The sequence below is a fragment of the Mus musculus genome, chromosome 17, assembly GCF_000001635.26.
Source record: "Mus musculus strain C57BL/6J chromosome 17, GRCm38.p6 C57BL/6J".
NCBI classification, from domain to species: domain Eukaryota; kingdom Metazoa; phylum Chordata; class Mammalia; order Rodentia; family Muridae; genus Mus; species Mus musculus.
In genome coordinates, this window is record NC_000083.6 from 69919803 (window position 1) to 69943496 (window position 23694).

The window sequence follows — 23694 nt, forward strand, 5'->3', positions numbered from 1 at the left end:
GATCAGTACTAAGCTTTGCCCTCTCCCTGGGCTTTGTCAGATGACCAGTTTAAAAGCTGCTGCTGCTTATAGGATTTCTAACTCCTCAAGGCCTCCTTGGCTTTTTGATGTTGGTGTTTATTTTTCACCTACAACCATTATAGCTGATCTCCATAGGAAGACTGGTCAACAGGAAGCTAAGCGTGCCTCTACTGGATATGTAAACATCCTAATTATATTTTAATGGCCACGTTCTTTAATTTGAGAAAATCCTTGGGAAATTTTCTCATAATGTTTAGAGCTTTGGATGTGTTGCTTTTTACTGTTTTTTTTTAATTTATTTATTTTATGTATATGAGTACACTGTAGCTATCTTCAGACACACCAGAAGAGGGCACCAGATCCCATTACAGATGGTTGTGAGCCTCCATGTGGTTTCTGGGAATTGAACTCAGGACCTATGGAGGAGCATTCAGTGCTCTTAACCACTGAGCCATCCCTAAACACCTTAATTTTTTTTAACTATTGCAAACCCAGTAAATTTTTGAGCTAATTTTTAAAGGAGGCTCACATGAAAACAGCAGGAAATTGTGAGTCTCAGCTTATAAACATCAACTTGTTGTTTTGTAGGTCAGCCGTGTCTCTTTATTCTCAATGATCTCAATCCTATTAAAGGAATTGACTCATTCTGTTTCTATCTAGATTTGAATGATTTCCTAACTAACCTTATGGTTGTGAAAGTCATCCTTCTCCTGTCCTCCTTTCTCTTTTCCCTCCCAGACTTAAGGCCCCAGGGAGGGGGGAGCAAGGGAGCACCCTCTCAGAGGCAAAGGGAACGGGGAGTGGGATGGGGAACTGTGGGAGAGGGACCGGAAGGAGGGAATATAAATGAATAAAATAACTAATTAAAAAACAAGAAAGGAATGCATCCTTCTATTGAAGTAAACTATCTAAAACACAAATCAGAACATACTGCCATACTTTATGCAAATGTCCTTCAAGTCTCTCATTTTATATTTAAAAGTTAAATTTCTTTAATCATTTGTTTCATGTGGCTACCTCCTGTCCATCTAACAAACTTCCTCATATACACAAATAGACATTGCAGCTATAAAGCAAGTATCCAAGTTCACATGATAGACGTTTGTGGGAATAACCATGACAAGAATTCTGAAGGTCTCTGGCCATGAGCAATCTAGGCAGGCTGGTTGCCTCTGCCCCAGTCTGGGTAAGCTCGAAAGTACATCATTCCTGGGTCAAGTTTCTGGTAAGATCTAGCTCATGAGGGCCACTAAGACAGAAACCCTGAAATAGAGAATTTAGTTGAGCCACTCCAACTCCCATCCCACACAAACTGTGAGGAAGGCATGTGTAGTGTTTTATTTGAGCTAATGTGTCTTTGGTGACACTGTCACCCAGCAGCAGGCCACCTACTCATTATGTTTTCAAGCCACATGCTTTAAAAAAATTGTTTATTTATTTACATTCCAAATCTTGACCCCCTCAAGATTCCCCCTCCCAGAGTTCTTCACCCCACTTCCCCTCCCTTTTGCTTTTTAGAGGGTACTTCCCCACACACACACCAGTATCCCCCTTCCCTAGGGCATCAAGTCTCTACAAGATTAGGCACATCCTCTCCCACTGAGCCCCATCAAGGCAGTGCTCTGCTATATGTGCCAAGGGCCTCTGACAAGCCCTTGTATCTCTTAGGTTGGTGACTTGATCTGTGAGAACTCCCAGGGATCAAGGTTAGTTGATACTGTTGTTCTTCCTATGGGGTAACCATCCCCTTCAGTTCCTTCAATCCTTACCCTAACTTTTCCATGGCAGTCCCCAACCTCAGAACAATGATTGGCTATAAGGATCTGCATCTGTTTCAGCCAGCTGATGGTAGAGCCTCTCAGAGGACAGCCATTCTAGGCTCCTGACTGCAAGCACTTCAGTACTTGGGATGGATCCTGAGTTGGGCAGGTCACTGGTTAGCCATTCCTTTAGTCTCTGCTCTATTTTTGTCCCCCAGGGATAAAAGCCTGTTGTGGATAGCCCTGGGGTTAATTATAGTTGGTATTATTTCCGTTCTCCCATGAGTGGTTGTGAACAAGGAATCAGCACTCAGGTGATGTCCTGTAAACGTGCTTCCCACCTTAATTTGTAAAACAAAGGAGAGCTGATGATTGGGCAGATAAAAAGGAAGGTAGGTAGAGCAGAAGGTGAGAGGGAGAGAGGAAGGAGAAAATGGAAGAGGGAGAGGATGCAGAGGAGGAGGAGGAAGAAGAAAAGCAGAGTAGAAGCAAATGGCCTGGAGAAACCGCAAATTCTAAGCGGTCTCAGAGATGTGGAAGATGGTAGTGTAGTGGTAATAGATCTACCCTATCTAGGTGCACAGCATGTAATCATATTAACTGTGTGTGTTTTCATTGTCTGGGCATATTTGGGAGGAGATTTACTGCAAGAAAATGGCACCCAACATATTGATTTGAATTCAACTAACCTGAGATAAAAATTCACTGCCCCCACCCTCAGCCCCTGAATGGGGCTTGAGCAATGACCTAGACTATAGCAGTATGGATTTGAAGTTGACTAGATTTTGTCCCCCAGGGAGAAACGCCACATGCTTTTTAGCTTTATGTGGTCCTCATTTTCAATGATGCCACCAACCTACTTCTGTCCCACTAGTAGTTAACTTTCTGATGAGAAAATTATTCATTCCCACGAAGCCTGTGAATTCTTTTCTGAGTCTGACAAAATACAAATAATTATTCCCATTGTCACACAGCCTAATTAGTCAAAGTGTTGGCTTTTACATGGGTCACCGCAGACTCATGCTAGTGTTTAGGGATGTGTGATTTGGCCCACACAGGATTATCTTCTGGAAAATTCTCCTTAGTGTGGCAGTACTGAGGTGGCAGAAATTCCCACGGTGAGTGCCTGAAAAGCTGCTAGACACAGGAGTGACATCTTCAGTGACAGAGCACACTAAATTAATCCTGCTAAAGGGCTGGTATCGAAAGAGCAGATCTAACCCATTCCTACTCGTCCTGTTTTACCATGAAATCTCTTTTGCTAGGATGTACTCCTACCATGACACCAGTGGTCATGTAACTTGACTAAAGAAGTCTTAACGGAAACCATCTTGGTAAGACTACTCTAAACTTTTAGTCTCCAATACTATGAGCTAAATAAGCTCCTTTAATTAAAAAAATACTTAATTTCAGGTATATTAAGGGTTGGTCTTTTGCTTTGCATTGTAATGCTATATATTGGCCCCCTAAGGCCTGGTTGCCCCCAAGGATAAGAGAATCTGCATGGACACAATTGACACTATGTGACCTTGCCCTGAATGTTATCTCTGATTGGTGAATGAAGTGCCTATAGCCTATAGCTGGGCAGAATTGAGATAGACTGGGCTTGAGGTTCCCAGGCTTAGATTCTGAGGAAAGGCATGAGGGAGAGAGAGAAGGTAAAGAGAAGAAAGCTGCCATCCATGGGTTAGGTGAGTCATGAAAGCATGATCATGGGTGCTAGCCAAATGAAATGAAGAACAGCTCCAATGGAACATGGCGAATTATAATTTGGCGTTATTGATGGGAAAATAGAGTCTAGAAGCATAGAGGGTAGATAAATGCTCAGCTCTAGTGTTGATTGAGGCTTATTATAATTATAAAATTTGTGTGTCTTCTTTGTAGGAACTCAATGGTCAAAGGAGGGGTAGAAACAAACCCTGATTGAGATAAAATATTTTCTACAACACAGGTATTTTGTTACAATAGCAGACAACAGACTAACATAGCCACGTATGATTATTTTCCATTGATTTAGCCTAGAGACAAAAGCTGCCTCACGTCTCAATTTATTTCCATGGTACCTGCCACTATGTATAGAACTATATGTATCCAAACACCCCTCACAAAAAGTGTTCTATGTATTATAAGCTCCCTGGCTTTACTCTTCGTATATCTTCTCTTGGATTTTTCCTTTCCATCCTCTTTCCCTTCATGTTAAGCTAATGTCTCATTTGAGGTGAGCTAAAAATCTAACTAGCACTTACCAGCTTTGAATATGTGTGCTTTATGCTCGGCGGCCCCAATTTTCCTAACGAAGACAAACTGTAGCTTGTCTACAGAGAGTTGAGTAGTTGCCTGCTGTTCTCCTTGTCCTCCGCTGCTCAGACCTGCTTCTCACTCCCCATCCCATGCTGGGTATAAATCTTACCTGTTATAATGAAGCAAGGTACCAAGTGAAATTCACTCTCCCCTCCCTCACTACTCTCACTTCCCTTTGTTTAATCACTCATGCTTCTGTGAGCAACCAATGACATCATTGCTTCAGCTTCAGCTCCCAGGGAGTGGAAGCTACACATAGGAGATAAAAATAATTTTGTGATGTTATTAGAAAAAAACACGCTGGGTATTATAGTATAAAAAATTTAAAAACTAATAAATGATTGGACAATGAACAAAACCTATGGTCAATTCACAGAAAAAAAAACATTTATAGAATTATTTTGGGAACAGGAGAGACACCATGACTGCCCAGGAGCCATGGAGGACAGCATGGTGCAGAAGCTACCAGCACAGATTCGTGGCTATTAAGAATGCCTTTCCTAGAGATGCAGGGGGATTGGTAAATTAATATTTAACGTGCTCCTAGAGGAAGGCAGGGTGCTTAGTGAATGCATGTGTTGAGCTTACACTTCTATTATAGAAGAGACTGAGGTGAGGTTTCTGGCTAAAAATAAACTACTATGTTGGGGTGCAGCCAACTCATCAGAGCCCAAATCTCACGATAGTAACCCTAAACTGTAGTGTATTGTGATCATTTAAAGGAGATTGTTCTAAAGAAAGATGTGTACATTAAAAAAATGACAGTTCTTATTACAGCTAGCACAGATTTTGAAAATACTGATGATGAAAATAGAGATGTAAAAGTGAGCCTCTGAGATTCTGGCTTCTTGGGTTAATGGTAGGAATTTAAATGGTGTAGCTCTGATGTCTTAATTCTGTAATGACACCTAGTATTTAATGTTGCCTTAGTATAGATGTATCTACCCTATCTAGGGAAAACAAAACACCACAGATATGAAGATTTTGGTCAGTATTTTATGTATAATATTCTCGAGTCTCTAAGAAAACAATATTTAAACTATAATACTTCTATTACTAAATATTTTATTTGTAAATACTTGTTACTGAATGCAATAGTCAATATATATGCTATTACATACTTGATACTGTATATTGTAATTACAGTGAAAATAGGCAAAATAATAATATTTTAAAGGTAATGTATTTGCATCAATTGTTTATAAGGGTCAGTTGAGAAATATTTTTTACATGAAAAGTTAAGCCTAGAGTATACTTGCATTATAATAAAATTAACATCTGTCTATACGTATTTAAAATGAGTGACATTTTAATTTTTGTCTCAATATTTAGTTACCATAAAATTGCTGTAATCACAAGTTGCATTTAAAACTTTAAAAAGATCATTACTTTTTTTTGAGGCATAAGGAACATTTCTTTTTAAGAATTTAACCCCTTTAAGATGTATCTATCATATCCTGCTGCTACACAAATACTTCTGTGTAGCTGATAGCCAGGCTACAGCTCTCTGCACAGGTGAAGACAGCCAAGATTCCCCAGTCCATTCTTTTCCCCAATCCGTCTGCCTTTAGGTGGTTCAATAGCTGAGGTATGACCTGAAATTGAAATATTCTCTTGGCACCACATGAGCAATCTAGGATGTCTTTTTCTTGAGGAATATTTTCACCAGAAATCCAGATGGGTTCAATACCTCTTCCATACCTGAGAATCTGCTCTGGTTCAAGGCCTATTTTGGATTTAAACATTTGGAGTATGAAATATTCCTTGGAGTCATGCTTTGTCATGGAATCTAGTTCTTCCTCAGGTGTTCTCCCCCTGGCCCATGCTTCCTATGACTTCAGAATAACCCTCCATTTCCACAACCTGAGGCAAAGTCTCATCTTCTGTTTCTGTTACAATTTCATATTCTGGAAAAAGGAAGCTGTGGTCTGGAACCATATGGTCTAAATGGGGAACCCTCCAGAATGTACCAGAGACCTGGGAGGTGAGAGACTCTCAGGACTCGAAGAGAGGGACCTTAGATGAAATGCCCTACAGTGGAGAGAGGGAATGTGTAGAGCCTACCTCCAGTAGAAAAACACGGCATCAAGTGAGGGATGGGCTTGCCATTCCACAGTCAAAACTCTGACCCATACTTGTTCCTGTCTGAAAGAATTACAGGGATGGAAATGGAGAGGAGCCTGAGGAGAAGAAGGTCCGGCAATAGGCACAAAGTAGAATCCAGCTCAAAGTGAGACCCCAGGATCCGACACTGTTACTGAGGCTATGGAGTGCTCACAAAAAGGGACATAGCATGACCACACTCCAGAAGACCCAACAAGTAGCTGAATGAGTCAGATGCAGATATTTGCACCCAAACAATGGACAGAAACTGCTGACCACTGTTGTTGAATTAGGGAAAACTGGAAGAAGCTGAGGAAGAGGGAGGCCCTGCAGGAAGACCAGCAGTTTCAATTAACCTGGACCCCCCCAAGATCTCTCAAACATTGGAGCACCAACCAGGCAGCATACACCAGCTGATATGAGGCCCCCAACACATATACAGCAGAGGACTTCCAGGTCTGAGTTTAGTCAAAGATAATGCACCTAAGACTTAAGAGACTGGAGGCCCCAGGGAATTTAGAGGTCAGGTGGGGTGGGTGTGGGGGGTGTGACATCCTCATGGAGAGAGGGGGCAGGGAGGAAGTATGGGACATGGAACAGTCAAAGGGTGGACCGGGAGGTGAATAAAATCTGGAGTTTAGAATTAAATAAATAAATAAATAAATGTTTTTATTTTTAAAGAACATTATTATCTAAAAGTAATTTCAAAGCCTACATCTAGTTTATGAGTTATTACAGAAATGAAAATGAAGGATTGTGAGTAGGCTCAAAGCACTGGGTGAAGGATTGCAGGTAGGCTTGAAGCACTGGATTTAAGATATAGAAAGTAGAAGCTGTGATGATCCATCTCCAGAGACAATAGTGTCATTGCTGCCTTGAGATAATCACTTTAGAGATGAGCCTGGATGAATACCACTGTGTGTCTCACTTCATGATTTTATGAATCACACATGGATACCACCAGAGAAAGGGATAATAGCATCCGGCCCAGGCCACACTGAGGAGTCCTGTCCATCCTTTCCATTTTCTTGTGCTAAAGGTGATGGCCAGCCATAGCCAAACATTTGTTTTATATTCATGGAAAAGCCTCATAGCAAATGAGCAGAAATCAACAGGGATCCTCATCTATAGTCTCTGTGTTTAGCATAGATCATAGCTGGGTCTTTTCCCCCCACCACATTTTTATTAGATATTTTCTTCATAAACATTTCAGATGCTATCCGAAAAGTCCCCTATACCCCGCCCTGCCCTGCTCCCCTACCCACTCACTCCCACTTCTTGGCCCTGGCATTCCCCTGTACTGGGGCTTATAAAGTTTGCTAGACCAAGGAGCCTCTCTTCCCAATGATGGCCAACTAGGCCATCTTCTGCTACGTATGCAGCTAGAGACATGAGCTCTGGGAGTACTGGTTAGTTCATATTGTTGTTCTACCTATAGGGCTGAAGACCCCTTCAGCTCTTGGGTACTTTCTCTAACTCCTATATTGGGGGCCCTGTGTCTTCTAATTTGGGCAATAAAACGACCCAGGAGAAAATGAGACGAAAAATATTCCTGTTTTCTCAGAATGTCAGTTTTCAGCATGTATGGAAGCTCTCAGGTGACTTGGCTTGGTAAAGGTGGAGAAAGCATCACGTTGTGACTGTGGCAGAGCAAATGCCAGGAGTGAAAGCCTAACTTTCAGAGTGCAGCTGTAAGAATCCCAGGCTGTGGCTTCTTTGTAACAACCTCTAAACATATCTCAGTATCTCTAACTATAGCAAACACCTTCCTGGACACGCCCCTCTGTGCCCTTTGTTCCTTATTTACTATCAAACTTCTTGAACAGTTACTAATTTCACTTTTTTATGTCTATTTTTGTCAGTAAAGAGAATCAATTTAAGCTTATTTCTATCTTCTGGGATCTCATGGCACACTTCAATATTAGAAACAATTTTTATTTTTTTTTCCTCTATAGACACCATTGGGTCATTATCCCACTTGATTTGAATGCAGCATTTGGCACTGATAATTACTTCCTTGAAAAGAAATCCCATTCGGTTGACTCCTTAGGAACAAGGGGGAACAGGTCTATATCTTTTATGATTGCTTTTTCTTTCTCTGCAAGTGCTCCTTCCTGTAATATGTATGAGGCCACCGCACTGTCATCTCGTTCCCCATGAACAACGACATGCATTTATTTGGATTCACATTTTAAAATGACTTAGCTTTCCTCCTAGGCTCAATATTTGAAATAGCTCATTTCCCACCTTGACATCTCCGTTTTGAATTCGTACAGGGACCAAATCATAGTCATTTTCTGTTCTTATAATGAAGTATCGGAAGGTAGATGATTTCTGAAGAAGGGAGATGTCTATAAGTCACGTTTTAGAGTCCAGGAGCGTACTGTCTGCATCTCCTCAGATGGTGATATAGGGCTCACAGATGCTGCTCAGTCACGGGAGAGAAGCAAATTGAGCATTGGCAACTTGGCAGCTTGAAGAAAGAGGCTGTGTGCTGATGGGCTTTACACCTGTCCACAACTGTGGCAAACAGAAAGCTAGTCGTCTCAAAGGGGCTTAATCCTGAAGACAGCAAACATTTGGATTTTGCTTTATAAGTGGGCTTTACTTTGATGAATACATTGCCTCTTTTTGCCTTTCCCATAACAGACTGAAATGAAATGACCTTAACCTCTATTATAATCTTCAAAAAAAATACCAACAAGGATCTACAAATAACAGCAGAAATGAAACAAAGGATTTGGCACAGAAAGCAGGATTAGCTACAGAAAACAAGAGTCAACTACACAATTTAAAGCAGGTAGGAAAAGAGGATTTTGATAACATCACAACTGAAATACTTTTAGGTGGCTAGGGAAATAAAGTGTTTGTCACACAAACATGAGGGTCTAAGTTTAACCCTAACACACACACACACACACACACACACACACACACACACACACACATACACATCATACACATACACACACCACACCAAACCACAAACACATATACACTACATGCACACAGCAAACATATACACATATATACCACACACACATACACACTACATACATCACACATACACACATCACACCAAAACACACACACACACACACATTACACATAGGCACATTATACATACCAAACACACATACATACAACAATACAAACCACACACACAACATATAGCACCTCCCACATACCATATCACACACCACACCACCCACACACACACACACACACACACACACACACACAGAGACATGGAGGTACATGCTTGTAAAGACCCCCCAGGGAGGGATGCAAGGTTGGTTTAATATATGAAAATCCATTAACGTAATTCACTATATAAACAAACTCAAAGAAAAAAAATCACATGATCATCTCCTTATATGCTTAAAAATCATTTGACAAAGTACAGCATCCCTTCATGTTAAAAGTATTGGAGAAATCAGGAATTCAAGGCCCATACCTAAACATAATAAAAGCAATTTACTGCAAACGAATAGCCAATATCAAATGAGATGAAGACATACTTGAAGCAATCCCACTGAAATCAGGGACAAGACAAGGATGCCCACTATCTCCAAACTATTCGATATAGTACTCAAAGTGTTAGAACAGTACGACAACAAAATGAGATCAAGGGGATACATATTGGTAAAGAAGAAATAAAGGTATCACTATTTGCAGATGATATGATAGTGTACATAAACAACCCTAAGAATTCTACCAGAGAACTTTTCCAGCTGATAAACAACTTCAGCAAAGTGGCCTGATATAAAATTAACTCAAATAAATCAGTAGCCTTTGTTGATACAAAGGATAAACAGGCTGAGAAAGAAATTAGGGAAACGATTTCCTTCACAATAGCCACAAATAATATAAAATATCTTTGGGTAACTGTATTAGTCAGGGTTCTCTAGAGTCACAGAACTTATGGATAGTCTCTAGATAGTAAAGGAATTTATTGATGACTTACAGTCGGCAGCCCAATTCCCAACAATGGTTCAGTCGCAGCTGTGAATGGAAGTCCAAGGATCTAGCAGTTACTCAGTCTCACGTAGCAAGCAGGCGAAGGAGCAGGAGCAAGAGCTAGACTCCCTTCTTCCAATGTCCTTATATTGTCTCCAGCAGAAGGTGTAGCCCAGATTAAAGGTGTGTTCCACCACACCCTTAATCCCAGATGAAAGGCGTATCCCAGATTAAAGGTGTGTTCCTTAAACTCGGAGATTCAATCTTCTGGAATCCATAGCCACTATGGCTCAAGATCTTCAAACCAAGATCCAGATAAGGATCTCCAAGCCTCCAGATAAGGGTCACTGGTGAGCCTTCCAATTCCGGATTGTAGTTCATTCCAAATATTGTCAAGTTGACAACCAGGAATAGCCACTACAGGTAACTCTAACCAAATAAGTGAAGACCTGTATGACAATAACTTCAAGTCTCTCAAGAAAGAAATCGAGCCGGGTGTGGTGGTGCACACCTTTAATCCCAGCACTCAGGAGGCAGAGGCAGGCGGATTTCTGAGTTCGAGGCCAGACTGGTCTGCAAAGTGAGTTCCAGGACAGCCAGGGCTATACAGAGAAACTCTGTCTTGAAAAACCAAAAAAAAAAAAAAAAAAAAAAAAAAAAAAAAAAAAAAAAAAAGAAAGAAAGAAAGAAAGGAAGAAAGAAATCAAAGAAGATCTCAGAAAATGTACAGATCTCCCATGCTCATGGATTGGAAGAATTAACATAGTAAAAATAGCCATCCTACCAAAGGCAATCTATAGATTCAATGCAATCCCCATCAAAATCCCAATAAATTTTTCAAAGAAATGGAAAGAGCAATTCTTAAATTCATCTGGAAAGGCAAAAATCCCAGAATAGTGAAAACACTTTTTTCCACATTTAGAACATCACATTTATTTTGTGAAACAGTCTTGTATTCTTCTTAAATACACAATTATAATATACTCTAATATGTTCAATGTAACAATACACATGAACACTAAAAGAAACAGTCTTTTGGTTACTAGCACAGAGTAGAAATTCTGGCATTCACGATTACCTCTCTTTTGTGTAACTTCTATGTTACAGATACTTTTATCCATCTATTATGCATTGTACAGTTTTATGTGAAATATGCATATTAAAATATGTAAAATTAATAATGTAGCTGACTAAAGGAAATAATATTCAAATAAGATCATTGTTATCGTATTTAGAACATCACATTAATTTTGAAAACAGTCTTGTTTTCTTCTTAAAAAACACGGTTCTAATAGTCCGTTTTTAATTAGATATTTTCTTTATTTACATTTCAAATGTTATCCCCTTTCTTAGTTTACCCTCCAAAAATCCCCTAACCCCTCCCCCTGTCCCTGCTCCCCAACCTACCCACTCCCATTCCCAGTCCTGACATTCCCCTATATTGGGGCATAGAACCTCCACAGGACCTAGGGCCTCTCCTCCCATTGATAACTGACTAGGCCATCCTCTGCTACATATGCAGCTAGAGCCACAAGTCCCACCATGTGTTTTCTTTGATTAGTGGTTTAGTCCCAGGGAGTTCTGGGGGTACTTTTTAGTTCATATTAATGTTCCTCCTATGGGGCTGCAAACCCCTTCAGCTCCTTGGGTACTTTCTCTAGCTCTTTTATTGGGGACCCTGTGCTCAGTCCAATGGATGATTGTGAGCATCCACTTCTGCCAGACACTGGCAGAGCCTCTCAGGAAACAGCTATATCAGGCTCCAGTCAGCAAGCTCTTATTGGCATCTACCATAGTGTCTGTCTGGGTTTGGTGGTTGTTTATGGGATGGATCACCAAGTGGGGCAGTTGCTGAATGTTCATTCCCTCAGTCTCTGCTCTGAACTTTGTCACTGTAACTCCTTCCATTGGTATTTCCCCCCTTCTAAGAAGAATAGCTTCTAAACAATTTTTACAATAAAAGAACAGCTGGGGGAATCACCATCCCTGAACTCAAGCTTTACTACAGAGCAATAGTGATTAAAAAAACAAAAAACAAAAAAACCTGCATGGTATTGGTACAGAGACAGGCATGTTGGTCCATGGAATAGAATTGAAGATCCAGAAATAAAACCACACACTTATGGTCACTTGATCTTTGACAAAGACTCCAAAAATATACAATGGAAAAAAGAAAGCATCTTCAATAAATGGTGCTGGTCTAACTGGATGTCTGTATGTAGAATTAAAATAGACCCATATTTGTCACCTTGTACAAAGCTCAAGTCCAAGTGGATCAAGGCCCTCAACATAAAACCAGATACACTGAATGTAATAGAAGAGAAAGTGAGAAAGAGCCTCGAACTCATTGGTACAGGGAGAAATTTCCTAAACAGAACTCCAATGGTTCGTGCTCTAAGATCAAAAATTGATAAATGGGACCTCATAAAACTGGAAAGCTTCAGTAAGGCAAAGGACATAGTCAATAAGACAAATCATCACCCTACTGATTGGGAAAAAGATCTTCACTAATCCAAATAGAGGGCTAACATCCAAAATATATAAAGAACTCAAGAAGTTAGTCACCAAAGAACCAAACAACCCAATCAAAAAATGGGATATAGAACTAAACCGCGAATTCACAACTGAAGAATCTCGAATTCCTGAGAAGCACCTAAAGAAATGTTCAAAGTCTTTAGTGATCAGAGAAATGCAAATCAAAACAACCCGCAGATTCCACCTTTCACCAGTCAGAATGGCTAAAATCAAAACCTCAGGTGACAACATGTGTTGGAGAAGATGTGGAGAAAGGGGACTACTCCTCCATTGGTGGTGGGATTGAAAACTGGTACAACCACTCTGGAAATCAATCTGGAGGTTCCTCAGAAAATTGGAAATATATTTACCCGAAGTGCCAGCTATACCACTCTTGGGAATATACCCAAAAGATGCCCCACCATGCCACAGAGGCACGTGTTCTAGCGGCCTTATTTGTTTCCAAAAGCTGGAAACAAACTAGATGTCCCACGACAGAAGAATAGGTACAGAAAGTGTGGTTCATTTACACACTGGAATACTACTCAGCTATTAAGAACAAGGACAGCCTGACATTTGCAGGCAAATGGATAGAACTAGAAAATATCCTGAGTGAGGGAATGCAGACCCAAAAGGACATGCATGGTATGTACTCACTAATATGTGGATATTAACCAAAAAAGAAATGAGAAGAGAAGAGAAGAGAAGAGAAGAGAAGAGAAGAGAAGAGAAGAGAAGAGAAGAGAAGAGAAGAGAAGAGAAGAGGAAAGAAAAGACCCATAGAGAATACACAAGATATAGTCCACAGAATTCAAAAGGCCTAACAAGCTAAAGTGTGCAAGTGAGGATGCCTCAGTCCCACTTGGGAGAGAGAAAAAAACAATCACAAGTGGGGAGGGAGGAAGAGAGGGAGTGAAGGATGAGCTTGGTAGGGAAAGTGGACTGCAGGGGACAGTGGGGGGGGGGGATAGAGGGGAACCTGATCTTATATTGGGTGAGGGAAAATGACTGAAGCCCTGAGGGCCAGCAGAAAGAATGCAAACAAGCAACCTCAAGAAATAGGAGGTTGGGGGAACCCCCCAGAATGCACCAGAGACCTGGGAGGCAAGAGACTCCCAGGACTCATAGGGAGGGACTTTTGATGAAATTCCCAACAGTAGGGAGAGGGAACTTATAGAGCCCACCTCCAGCAGGAAGACAGGACATCAGGTGAGGGATGGGGTTGCCATCTCACAGTCACAACTCGGACCCATAATTGTTTTTGTCTGAAAGAATTATAGGGATGGAAATGGAGAGGAGCCTGAGGAAAAGAAGGTCCAGAAACAGGCCCAAAGTGGGATCCAGCTGAAGGGGAGGTCCCAAGGCCTGACACTATTACTGAAACTACGGAATGCTCACAAAAAGAGATCTATCATGACTGCCCTCTGAAAGACCCAACAAGCAGTTGAAAGAGTCAGATGAAGATATTTTCACCCAACCAATGGACAGAAGCAGCTGAGTCCTGTTGTTGAATTAACAAAAGGGTGAAAGAAGCTGAGGATAAGGGTAATTCTGTAGGAGGACCAACAGTCTTAACTAATCTGGACCTCTGAGATCTTTCAAACCTGGACCGCCAAACAGACAGCATACACCAGCTGATATGAGGTCCCCAGCACACATACAGCAGAGGACGTTCAGATCTGTCTTCATTAAAAAATGATGTACCTAACCCTCAAGAGACTGGAGGCCCCAGGAAGTTTAGAGGTCAAGTGAGGTGGGGGGTTGGGGGCATCCACGTGGAGATGGGGTGGTATGGGTAGTAGGTATGGGATGTAGAGCAGTCGGAGGATGGATGGGGAGGGGTGGGGAATGGAATATGGAGTGTAAAAAGTGAATAAAAATAAATTTAAATTTAAAAAAGATACCCCTGGAAAGTGGAGCTGTGGAGCACTGTCTACAAGTACTCATGAACTCTCAACAGACATGATCACCTCCACAAAGTCAAACATGTTGGAATGACAGCATGGAGCATCGAGGGCTTCCCAAGGTCCTATCTTTACTGCAGATTGATTAGCAACTGGGCGGTCTCTGGGAGAATCACTTTTGTTTGGATGGTGGCTACTGAGATGGTGAACATGCCTTTGTGATGTTTCCATAGCCATGTGCATGTGGGCAGCACTAACTGAACTCACTGGGTTATTTTAAAAGCACATCAAGTTGTAAGGGAGATGGGAGGAAAGGAAGAGGGAGTGGGAGGGAGGAAATGGGGGGTATGGTTAAGATACATTGTATACATATATGAACTTTTCAGAACATAGAAAGATGTGATAAATGTTTATATGAGACTCAATATTTTAATCTGTGGGGCTTAAAAAATGGATATGATTTAAAAATTTAAAACATAAGCACTGTGCCAGCTAGCTAAACACTAAACTCCTGTTTGGCCTGTAATTTAACATTATAGCACAATATAAATTATTTTATCATACTTATATACTGTAGATCACAATTTATTATTTATTAATAAATTACAATCATTTTATGATTATATATTATAATAAATTAGCTTGGATATTCTGAGCTTCTGGGCTAATATCCACTTATCAGTGAGTGCATATCATGTGTGTTCTTTTGTGATTGGGTTATCTTACTCAGGATGATATCCTCCAGATCCCATCCATTTGCCTGAGAATTTCATAAATTCATTGTTTTTTATAGCTGAGTAGTGCTCCATTGTGTAAATGTACCAGATTTTCTATATGTATTCCTCTGTTGAAGGACATCTGGGTTCTTTGCAGCTTCTGGCTATTATAAATTAGGCTGTGATGAACATAGTGGAGCATGTGTCCTTCACAAACTACATGAAGCTCAAGAAGAAGGAAGACCAAAGTGTGGATACTTTGATCCTTCTTAGAAGGGGGAACAAAACACCCATGGAAGGAGTTACAGAGAGAAAGTGTGGAACAGAGACTGAAGGAAGGACCATCCAGAGACTGCCCCACCTGTGGATCCATCCCATAAACAACCACCAAATCCAGACACTATTGTGGATACCAACAAGTGCTTGCTGACAGGAGCCTGATATAGCTGTCTTCTGAAACGCTCTGCCAGTGCCTGTCAAATACAGAAGTGGATGCTCACAGCCATCCATTAGATGGTGCACAGGGTCCCCAATGAAGGAGCTAGAGAAAGGACCCAAGGAGCTGAAGGGGTTTTTAGCCCCTTAGGAGGAACCACAATATGAACTAGCCAGTACCTCTAGAGCTCCCAAGGACTAAACCACCAACCAAAAAGTATACATTGTGGGACTCATGTCTCTAGCTGCATATGTAGCAGAGAATGGCCTAGTCGGTCATCAATGGGAGGAGAGGCCCTTGGTCCTGTGAAGGTGATATGCCTCAGTATAGGGGAATGCCAGGGCCAGGAAGAGGGAATGGATGGGTTGGAGATCAGGGGTAAGGGGGAGGGGAGAGGAGAAGGGGGGCTTTTGGAGGGGAGACTAGGCATGGGGATAACATTTGAAATGTAAAGAAAAAAAATAACCAATTGTAAAAAATGAATAAAATTTTAAAATTTATTTATATTTTTAAAATTGTTTAAAAATACAAACAAGCAGAGATCTTTAAAGCTAAGATAGCACCATGTAAACCAAGACTATCCAAACTCACTATCCCTGAGAGTGCTAAGATTACAGAAGTGGGTACTAGAAGCTAAGACAAGGACAATTTAAGCATGTTTAGAAAAGGAAGCTGAGGCACAAGGATGGCCATATGTGAGGTGCTTGTATGCTCTGTAGGTTAGGTATGATCTGGATAGGATTTACTGCTGTCACATGCCTTTCCTGTCACATGCTTTGCTCCCAAGGAGAAGGCATTCATCAGCTGTGTTGTGTGGGTGGTTTGGGCAGATTGTGTTGTTCAGAAGTCCTAGCAAGGTGAATAGTCATCCTCCAACCTCAAATTGGAATCTAAAACTGCTTGTATTTATCTTTCAGAAATTAGTTGTTATTAAATGAATCTTCTCATGGTAGAAAGACAAAACAACAACAACAAAAGGTAAGCACCAATGTGTGTGCTTTAACCTTGTTGTTTGTGTGATAATGCACATTCCAGGTATGAAGAAGCAGTTAGCTCCCAAGTTGCTCTAGCTGCCCTTGGACATCTTGCTGGTTCTTCTTACTCCTAGCCTCTGCAGGCACGAGTTTAGATGCCCTTCCAAGGCCAGTGACTTCAACAGGATACCTTCATGATCAAGGCCCAAGGAAGGAGGGCACAGACTCATGGGGAAATTTTCTTTTTCTCCTATTCTATCCTGGTGAGTTTCTGGCATATGCTAATAGATTCTACGAAGTCTTTTATCTGATCAATTTTATAGTTGGCTTCTTTTCTACCTTCCTGTTCTAATGCATTTCAAGATCTGGTGATAAATGAGACAGAAGTATTATAGAAATGACTTCATCTCCTCCCCAGTCAGGTAAGCCAGTAAGAGTATACACAGATACACACAGGCACACACAGGCACACATACAGACACACACACATACACAGAGACACACAGGCACACACAGAGACACACAGACACAGATACACACAGGCACACACAGACACACACAGACATAGACACACACAGGCACACACAGACACACACAGACATAGGCACACCAGACACACACAGACACACACAGACACACAGACACACACAGGCACACACAGACACACACAGACACACAGACACACACACACACTCCAACCTTAATACTTAATCGTTTTCTGATACATCCTTGTGTGATAACATAGTCTGTTTACTGGTGTTTTTAACTTCTTTTTTACAGGGCACGGTGAACATTTTCTCTCATAATGCATACATAATTAGTGAAAAGAATTATGTGAAAGTTTCCCTATAGGTGTCTCCAAATATGATAGAAAAATATATAATAATTGTAACATACAAACATTAGCATTTGTATCCTAATCTCCTTATGACTTCAAATTATAATTGATCTTTGAGATAAGTAAGCATACAGATGCCTAAATGGGGAGAAAATCTGAAAGTAGATGCATATAACCATTTGAAATAATTTATTCATGACCCGGGTTATGGCATTTGTATGTTCACCACAGCACATGTTACCTAGAGTCTCAAAAGGCTGTGACATCGCTTAATCTGAAGGACAACCCTGTATCTCTTAACTGTTCTTGGTAGTACTAAATGGGATCACAAAGTGATCAAAAGCAATAATCGAAACAAAGGAACAGAAATATTTATTAGTGAAATTCAAATCAGCATCTTTCCTTTCTGCTTCTGCTATGAAGACCTTTGAGCTTCATTTCACTATAACTAGGTTCCTTTGTCTAAAACAATGAAAAAAAAAACAGTAAGAAAATTACAAGAGGGTGGAGGTCTGAAACACATCCCTTTTGCAAAGAAACTGCTCTTGGTTTGCATCATTTTCTTTTTTTCCTAATTATGATTTGCTGCACTGTATTTGTATCCATGGCAATATCCAAACTTAGTGAGTAGATCACTACTGGTGTCCTGCCACCACCAATCACTGCTATCTACAAGCCAGGGCAAGACCTTCCAGACTTCAGTGGATCATTTCCCCTGCTCTGATGAGCAAGACCTGAATCTTCTCCACCGATTTCATCAATACAGTTGGCTATCTGTTGTTTTATCTATCTTATCATAATGAAATGGTAAATATTTATCCACAAATAATTAGACAGATGAACAAATCTTATGTTCTTTTTATATAACAAGAAAATACATTGACATATGTCATATTCTGGAAGGCATCAAGCATCTTATGCTATTTTGATCGATAGTCTTAATTTTTCAAAGAAAGCCTAAGATATTAAATTAAGTGCATGAGATAAGCATAAATTGATAAGATGCTACATTGGATGCTGGTAGTTCTATGAAAGAAGGAATTATAAAGCCAGGCTCTCTACACACAACAATTTCTGTGGTTGAGTCTCACAATTGACTTGCATATTTCTGGTCAGCTTTATTATGACAGAATAGAATAAAGTAGAAGAGACACATAAGTGATAAGAGTTATTTTAAGAAAGATAAAATTTAAAGTATGTTTTTCACAACTGTCTTCATCACACACAATCAAAATGAAATAATTTCAAATGATTTTTAGATTCTGGTCTCTAATATTGTCCTAGAAAAAAGTAGTTTGGTAGCTCACAGCTAAACAATTCTATTTCTCTAAAGAAGTGAGCACTCTTCACCTTCGCTAGACTTTCCACATTTGTTTCTTAGGGATTTCATAGCCATCACTTCACCCTTTGCTATTAATCAAATGTCTGTCCTTGGACTCTTCACATGGTCATCTCTCTGAAATATATTCTCTTGTAACCCTAGCCCATGGTGCTTCTGATGAGGTAACTGGGAGTCCCAAGCTCTCTCTCGGTGGTAATCTCCAATTCTTGGTGCCACCAAGTTTTTGACTGGAAAAGGAGAGTTGCTGTAATCAGCGAATTAGTGTATTCTCTGTCACTTATCCTCTGGTCCAAGCCAGCAGTGCTTCTAATGAAATGACTGTTTGGTTTATATACCACATGGCAGTGCTTTTAATGAAATGGCTGGTTGACCCATACATCACATGGCTGACCTTATGAAAAACATTGCTCAGGTATCCTTTGGCCACATTACCAGAGAAATCTAGATAAACAGGCAGGATTGTCAAGTCATGGGTTCGGCTTATTTTTCATTTATTAATTCTTTCCTCAATATACTGATTTTTTAATTTTATTATAAGGAGCTAAACGAAACAAGAGTGCACCTTCTTCACTTGTTAATTTTTCTACTACATTTTGATGTACATCACTAACATTGCCTATCCAACAGTTGAAGATAGTGGAAGGAAATCTCACCACTTTGAAATGAAGATTTTTTTTTTCCAACACTGGTCCATGAGAAGATTCTGTTATCAGCATTAGAATCTGAGTCAATCTCAGTACAAGACAATTTCCTTTGAAAAGAATGCAATTATATAAAATAGTCAAAGTAGAGGCATTTAAATATATAATTACACAGAATTTAACATACCTGTTTGGCGTTGTTGTAAATAGCTTGCTTTTTTTTTTAAAGAAAGAACATCTTGTACAATTGATATTTGTAACTATCATTCAGCATGAAATGTTTTACCCAATATTGTCAATACAAGATCAAAAGAAAATAAACATTTTGTGAAAGTAATAGATTACTTGACAACTTTATTTACAAAAAGTCATTTTCAATGAAACTTAATTATACATATGTAGCGCATGTTAAAATTTTAACTCAATATCACCTAGCCTACCTCCTGACACTGAAACATATTTTTAAATGGTAATTTATTCCATGTAGCAGAATCAGTAGCCCTCAGGCATTTTTCTGCCTGTTCCATAGCTTTGCAGAAACAGGTATTGATTTGTTACAAAATGACAAGTTATAGTTACTAAGTACTTTCTACTTTATTCTTCTCCAATAGACATCCCTTCTTTGCATCTCCAGACGGTGAAATGCCTCTCACCTTTTCTGAAGAATGCTTTGATGATCTTTCTGAACACATTTCCTTTACTGCATTGTTTCTTGGAAAAGACACTCTACTTTGACTACAGTCTGAAGTGTTGGTAGCATTTTAAGCAAGAACAAGGAAAACAATTCTTCAATACATGAAAATCTCTGAAATGGTAGCTTAAGAATGATGTGCTCCATTATATAATTGAAACTGCCTTGTCTGTTTATCATGGTTTTGGTAATCTTAGATAAGTTCATGACACAGCAAAGATAATGTTTCCCGAATAACAAGACACACACCTCTGACTATGCAAAATAAAATTTACCTAATGAAGGAAACCATTGTCCAGTAGATACCACCTTCAAAATGACCTGTGTGTTATCCAGTGTTCAAGTATTGTTTCCAATATACCTTGTTCAGCTTATTGTTTACTCTGTTGCTCTTTTGAATGGAACCTCTCCTATGATTTATTTTATCTCATCTTATGCATCAGAAGTCATATATTGTTCCTAGGTTTAGTTCTTAAGAGGCTTAATCATGTCTAACTCTTCTTACTTAGTTCTAAACCATCAGTTGAGAACTATCTTTCCAGAGATGATATGTAGAGGTGATACAGAAAGTCAAAGAGGGAGTAGAATTCTGAGACTACACAAATAAAGAATAAAGCCAAGCCTTCCCAGTTCCCAGATGCACCTAGGATGTTCTTGCCAATGCACCAGCTACACAGATGAGTAGATCTTGGATATTTCAACTTCAGGACAATATAAAAGTGACATATACCTGTTGTTGTGTGACCAAGAGAGCCATTCAGCTGACTCAGCTTATTAGAATGACTCATAGGCTGCAGTCTGTCTAATTCAGCAGTGATTGGCTGTGAATTTAAATCTAGCAATCCAGTGGTTGCTAGGTCCATGAGGCTAGATGTCTCAGCTGGGCTTTAGTATAGGCTGGAATGGCATAAAGTAGGCCCAAATGCCAATGGAGGAATGGACATTCCAGCAAGTGAGGACAAATAGGCAGAACAAAAGCTTACTTCTACCTTGTCCTTATATAGACTTTCAGTTGACAGTGTGGCCCAGACTAGGGTTGTATTTTTCCCACCTTAAGAGATCCAGTTAAAGATGTGCCTTTTCCCAGCTCAAAAGATCTGGATTAAAGGTGTAGATTCCTACCTTAACACCAGCACTAGAACTCAAATGATATGTACTCACTGATAAATGGATATTAGTCCAGAAACTTAGTATATCCGAGATATAAGAGACAATTTGTAAAACACATGAAACTGAAGAAGAACGAAGACCAAAGTATGGACACTTTTCCCCTTCTTAGAATTGGAAACAATCACCCATGGAAGGAGTTACAGAGACAAAGTTTGGAGCTGAGACAAAAGGATGGACCATCTAGAGACTGCCATATCCAGGGATCCATCCCATAATTAGCCTCCAAACGATGACACCATTGCATACACTAGCAAGCATTTGCTGAAAGGACCCTGATATAGCTGTCTGTCTCTTGTGAGACTAGGCCGGGGCCTAGCAAACACATAAGTGGATGCTCACAGTCAGCTATTGGATGGATCACAGGGCCCCCAATGGAGGAGCTAGAGAAAGTATCCAAGGAGCTAAAGAGATCTGCAACCCTGTAGGTGCAACAACATTATGAACTAACCAGTACCCCGGAGCTCTTGACTCTAGCTGCATATGTATCAAAAGATGGCCTAGTAGGCCATCACTGGAAAGAGAGGCCCATTGGACTTGCAAACTTTATATGCCCCAGTACAGAGGAACACCAGGGCCAAAAAGTGGGAATGGGTGGGTAGGGGAGTGGGGGGGGGTGAGGGTATGGGGGACTTTTGGGATAGCATTGGAAATGTAACTGAGGAAAATACGTAATAAAAATATATATATAAAAAAATTAATTGGGGGTATTTACCCCGCCTTATATCATTTAGTTACCAAATAAAAATTGCAACCTTTATACTTATAATAAGCACTAGAGCACAGCAGGCAGATATCAAACCTCTATGCTAAGTTGTCTACTTCCCTGTCCATCATCCTGAGATATAACTTGCCATGTTCCTCATGGGCCACTCCTACACCAACAGGCTGCCCCTCATGGCTATGTTCTCACAATCTACCTATCTCATGATGTCTTCTCTCTTCTCTTCTCTCTCTCACTTCCTTATTGTCTGTCTCAGATCCCAAGCTTGGCAACTGAAACCCCTCCCATCTCTCTTCTTCCCAGCTATAGGATGTTGGCATCTTTATTTAACCAATAGTTTTTAACTAAGGAGCAAGATTACACAGCATCACTTAGTGTACATGAGGATTCCCTCATCCCCGAGGATCTTAAGGGCCAGTATTTAGCATTAGCATAGCAACAGACCATACCTCAATACAAAGTAGCAACAAAGACAGCTTTGTGGAGAATGAAAGCCTTACCAGCATCCTTAGATGATGCAGTATCAAATATTCGTAACTTAGGGAGAGTCTATGCTCGGCTTCAAAGCTTCAGAGTACAGACTGACTTGTTTGAGGCTAATGAACCTGGTGATTTTAAATTAAAGCCTATGCTCATTTACCTTTCCAAAAATCTAGGGCCCCTAAGAATGAGCCTAATCTTCTCTGCTAGTCCTCTATAAATGGAGCAACAAAGCCCAGAGACAGCACATCTGTTTACAACATGGTTTGCTGAATATTTTAAGCCCCCTGTTGAGACTTAGCACTCAGAAAAGAAAAAAAAAAAAACTTCTTTCAAAATATCACTGTCATTGACAATACACCTGGTTACCCAGGAGTTCTGGGAGTTCTGGTGGAGGGATGTACAACAAGATTAATGTTGTTAACAGTATTGTTCACACCAGAGTCATTCTGCAGCCCGTGGATGTAGGAATGATTTCAAATGTCAAGTCTCCTTATTGAAGAAGTACCGCTGTCGTGCTTGCTCTGATGGACTGAGGAAAAGGTAAAGCAAGAACATTTTAGAAAGAATTCGGCCACCCTAGGTGCCCTTGAGAACATCTCTCATTTATACAGGGAGATTAACAACATAGCTTCTGTTTCACTAATTGTATCTTCTGGGCTCTCTTCAGGGACTCTGACTCTGCTACATGGTATCACTTCTTTCCACGACTCCTTCCATCCTGAACTTTTGCCTGCAGCAGCTTCACTCCACCAGTGATTTTCCCCAGTCTCTCTTCAGGGGACTCCAGCCCTACTACAGGGTGCCAAGCCTCAGTTAACCCCTTCATGACCACTCCATGCCCTCAAGGCCAGTTCCACCTAGGGAAACACTTAAGTTATCAAGTTCTGCTGCCTACATGAGATGCAGCCTTCGCCCCCTCTGAACCAGAGCTTCTGGGTGCTGACGCCAAGGAATTATAGAAAAGTACACTTTAATGATGCTAGCATCTTCTTACTACTAATTTCTCAGCTCCAGCTAAGTACCATTGATTGTCACATCGAAGTGATGGCTTCACTCCGGCTGATTTTCATTCAAAATATCACATAACTGACCTTGAAAGAATCTATGCTTTCCTCCGAC

The 23694-nt window shown here is 40.3% G+C and overlaps 1 long non-coding RNA gene and 1 pseudogene across 1 annotated transcript in view; both read right to left on the reverse strand.

Moving 5' to 3' along the window:
• Window positions 1-4204, reverse strand: part of Gm36594 — a 29377-nt gene extending 25173 nt beyond the window's left edge. The window contains exon 1 of the long non-coding RNA XR_001782148.1: window positions 4028-4204. This is a non-coding gene — a long non-coding RNA (predicted gene, 36594). The remainder of the gene's footprint in view (window positions 1-4027) is intronic.
• Gm4561 (predicted gene 4561) lies at window positions 5525-6029 on the reverse strand (annotated as a pseudogene).